Source organism: Dermochelys coriacea, chromosome 3, assembly GCF_009764565.3.
Source record: "Dermochelys coriacea isolate rDerCor1 chromosome 3, rDerCor1.pri.v4, whole genome shotgun sequence".
Lineage (NCBI taxonomy): Eukaryota > Metazoa > Chordata > Testudines > Dermochelyidae > Dermochelys > Dermochelys coriacea.
Window position 1 is genome coordinate 181,921,526 of NC_050070.1, and position 4,475 is coordinate 181,926,000.

The 4,475-nt window shown below is 39.6% G+C and overlaps 1 long non-coding RNA gene across 1 annotated transcript; it reads right to left on the bottom strand.

Annotated features, from left to right (window-relative positions):
- Window positions 1–829: 829 nt before the first annotated feature.
- On the bottom strand, window positions 830–4,042 carry LOC119853803. Its single transcript, XR_005292220.1, has 4 exons — window positions 4,001–4,042; window positions 3,302–3,414; window positions 2,668–2,790; window positions 830–1,646 (listed from the first exon to the last, which is right to left on the bottom strand). It is a non-coding gene; the product is annotated as an uncharacterized LOC119853803 (long non-coding RNA).
- Between the last annotated feature and the right edge of the window lie 433 nt (window positions 4,043–4,475).

Here is a 4,475-nt window from a genome sequence, read left to right on the forward strand (position 1 = left end):
TACTCCAGTGACAAAAGAATTTTCTGATTGTAAATTGCTAAAATCCTGAGACTACAGAAAGATACCTTTGTATAACAAAAGGTAGAAAAACAGAAGGGGGCAACTAAATAAAGGAAAGTAATGGAAAAAACATGCAATAATTAACAAAGCAACCAGTAGTAAATACTTCATTTACTGGAGTAAAGGTATTTACCATTGTTTGCTTTGTTAATTATTGCCTATTTTATTTTAATAATTGAACATTGAACTATGTTAACATTGAAGACCTGGTTATGAGAGTATATTGTAAATGGCATATATTTGCTAAAAGAAAAAAAGCTTGGGTCTCCCTAAGCAAATAGGGCCTCAGAATTTAATTTGAGCATCCTTTATTAAATCATTTTAAAAGCTAAAAGGGAATAAATCAGCAAAACTCAGAATAAAAAAAAGTGAGGTTAGGGAAGGTAGTTTTCTTGGGGAAGTGATCATTCAAACCTCACAAGTTTCCAGATAGTGAGCTTATAACAATGGTAAACCTGTTCATTATCTCAAGCATTATTCTGGAATTTGAATTGGCAGACATTTTTATTAATCTTACTCTTAGAGGTTGTTTGGCCACAATAGAGTTATGTCCATTGGATTGAAGAAGCTTGCAGTGCCATTGCTTGTTCTGTCAATTAAGGACTTGCAATCTTCAGAGTGGCCAATCCAGCACATTTCAGAGATAAAATGTGTTTTAAAAATATGTACGTGTGTGTGTGTATATATATATATATATATATATAAATAAAATATTTTATCTGGAAAACTCAGGTCATAGGGTCATTATTTTTGGTACAATGTTATTTCATTTAAGAATCATTTGTAAACACAATATATATTACATTCAAGGCAACTATAATGCTGTAATACTAAATTATAGATAGAAAGCATAAAACCCTTTGCTTAAATGATACAACAAATAGTCCAACTGGCTGAGGCATATCCATGTTACGCAATAGTTTTGCATTACCACCCTCCTAGCAAATCAGGCAGACACAACTTAATGAAACAAAATGTTTTGATTCTGTTCAACAAACTAAAATGTTTCCATTCAGGTCGACCTGGCTCAAAAGAAGTTATCATTTTGATTTTACCCAATGAAAAATTAGTGTTTCAGCAAAACCAATTTTCCTTCAGAACATTTTAGTTTGCAGAAACAGCATTTTCCATCAAAAACATTGACAGAAAATTTCCGCTCATTCTCTCTCCAAATGCTGTATGTGTCTATCTGAGGGGTATTTTTTATTGGCACCAATCACCATAGTATCTGAGCATTTCCCAGGTTAGTACAGTGGCATAGTGAAGAACAGTCCACAGACCCATTACTTCAAATGAAAATTCCTTATTTTCTAGCCCTCACACTTTATCCTACATTTTTTTATTTCCTTGTTTCAAAGAAGCACAATTGTTTTGGTGGTTCATAGATGATAATGTGGAGGGATACCCAGACTTCACTGATTTCAAAGCTTTATTATTGACTTCAAGGGGACCAGCATTCCACCCATAGATTTGAATGTAGTTTGGACCTGATCGTCATTAGCAGCATGGGAGTCAGTGGAGAGACTAGAGCACAGGAGCAATGTTCTCTCATGATGTAACCCATGGATGAGGCAGGCTGTAGCATTCTGTACAAATTGAAGCCATTGAATTTGTTTCAATTTTCAGATGCAGAGCCTATAAATTACAATAATCCATACTAAATGAAACTTCTACATAATGAACACTTCTAGGTACGTGATTTCACTAACAACTGATTTTAGAGAGAAATGCAGCACTGATTTCTTTGGGATTGCATAATATGTAATTCAACACTATCTGGTTTATTATAAATAATACACAATGAGGACAAGTCTGTGTTTCATAGACTTGATTGTTTTTCTCAATTTTAGCTTTAGCAAGAAGTCTAATGTATATGTATATATAATATTGAAAGTGTACACAGTATACAACATTTATAAAACACACCTGTGAAGTAATGTAAAATCATGGGCCAAGTTCTCCTCTCAGTTATACCAGTGTAAATCTAGAACTACTCCACTGATTTATACGGTGTATCTGAGAGCAGAATACAACACTGTATCTAGAAAACTAGACTTTAAACAATGTTTAGACAAGAATAGACTTGAACCCGCTATATGTTTGCTCTTTCACGTAGTGTGAAAATAGATTTGTGAAGGAAACAACAAAAGTTACACTGAAAAAATTAAGCATGTGACAAAATAAAAGGCTAACTAATCATTTAGGTATCTAGCACAGTATATACCATTTGTCTTTCAACATGTGGATAAAGAGTTAAGGCTGTGCTTAAGATTTGGATTACACAAGTTTGACAGCAGCCCCATTTACAATATATATGTGGCATCATACACTGATATGAGAAGCAGGCTACAAAGAATGTCCTGCTCTTACTGTTCATCTTATTGAACTTTTGCTATGAACTTTTATATGTTTACTTTATTTAGAAAATTTGGAAAGCAACCAGGATATTTATATCAAATTATTATGACAAGTTCAAATTTTAAAATGGATGAATAACAAAAATTCAGTTTAGTTAAGTGTCCCATACTTAAAGTGTTGATCAGCATCCCAAATTTGGACAAATGTATCTAAACCTCTTTAGGGTCAAATTCCACTGATCTCACTCACCTAGTGCCAAATAATGGGCTGGCTTGTGCAGCTGTGCTGGGGAATAGGAGAGAGCTGCTATGTCCCTTCACGCACACATAGGTAGGACATGGACAGGCAATAGTGTGGCAGGGTACTCCCCACCTGCAGCAAGGGGGAAATTGGGAAGAAAATTGGGACTCAGACAGCACAATGCCCATTGCTCAGGGCTTGTGGCACAACCATGATTAGCCCATAGGCACCAAATCCAGGGGTGCTCCAGGGCTGGAGAACCCAGGGGGAAAACATTAGTGGGTGCTCTGCACCCACCAGCAGCCAATATCCTCCTTCCCTGCACACACTGCATCCCCAGTCCTCTGCCTACCTCCCAGCACTTGCTGCTGTTAAACAGCTGAGGCAATCTCTGGGAGGGAGGGGGGAAGAGGGGAAAATGTGGCATGCTCAGGGGAGGAGGCGGGGCCAGAACAGGGATTTGGGAAAGGAGTCAGAAAAGGGGCAGAGTTGGGGTGGGGACTTTGGGGAAGGGGGTGGAATGGAGGCAGGAGTGGAGTCAGGGCAGGGCTAAGGATGGGGGGCAGGTAGAGCACCCACTGGCACCAGTAGAAGTCAGCACCTATGGATTAGCCCACAATTAGGGTCTGGTCCAAAACCCTACCTGCAACAAGAAGTCAATGGTAAGACTCCTACTGGCTTCAGGGGACTATGGATTAACCTCAGTGGAGCAATAGCATGTGTAGGGTGACCAAGAGATCCCCTTACCCTTCAGACCTGGATGGGAATATAGCAGGAAAAAGTCATTTTATCTCCTCTTTCAAAATACATGGTTTTATTTTCCCATTAATGCAAACATACTGTGATGGTGTCTCTACTCACTGTAGTATGAGACCTCTTCCTGGCCTTTCTGGGGATTAGCTCTGCCAGGTCAATGCCCCTTCCAGAGGGGACACTCCATCACTCTTTCAGCCTACAGTCCCTCTCTTGCTCCAGGAACCACAGCATCCTCTTTGCAAGAGGTCAAGAGCTCTTTCCAGAAGAGCTCTTTCTGGCCAGGTCAATAAGTGGGTGGTTTCCCCTTCCAAGATTAGAACATCTCTGCCCACAAACGCACTCAGGCAGTCTTCCTATTCAATGTCTTGCCAGTGCCACTTCCCCAGTGGTTGGTTAAGAAACCCAGGCCTCCATCTCTTTTGGGTTCCAGCTTAGGGGTCCCCTAGTCAGGAATCAAGGTCTGTTCCATCCTGGATCTTGCTGCATTTCCCTGAGCCCTGTCCTAACCTCCTGGCTCTCCCCTCTTTCTCTGGGTTTGCCAGCCAAGAAACTCCCTCCTCCCAAGGAATAACTGTAGGCCACTTACCTCTCCTAACACACCTATTATCCTGCAGGCAGTCTACTTTCCTAAAGCCCCTCTCACCTATCAGCTCCCTGGCTTTATAGAAGCCCCATCTGTTCCTGCACAGGTGAGCTTCTCCTAATTAGGACTTTCCTCTCAGCCTTCATTCTCCCAGCCTGCAGCTTAATAGGTTAATTGGCTCAGCTGGCCTCCAATAATCCCTCCAGGGGAAGTGTGGTGTAGACACCACATCACACAAACAAATATATCAAGTGATAAAACCAGAAATGCAAGGTGATTGGGAAAGTACAATCCACTAGTGAATATTCAAAGAGTTATATGAATCCATTAATTATTAATTTAATAAATTCTCCAGCTGAGTATAATGTATCAACAAGTATCATTGTATCTACTTAAACTTCAGTGGAAATCAAAGATCAGCACTATAAAAAGGTGCAATTACAAGAATAAAGAATGATAACATAAAAGAATAAGAGGC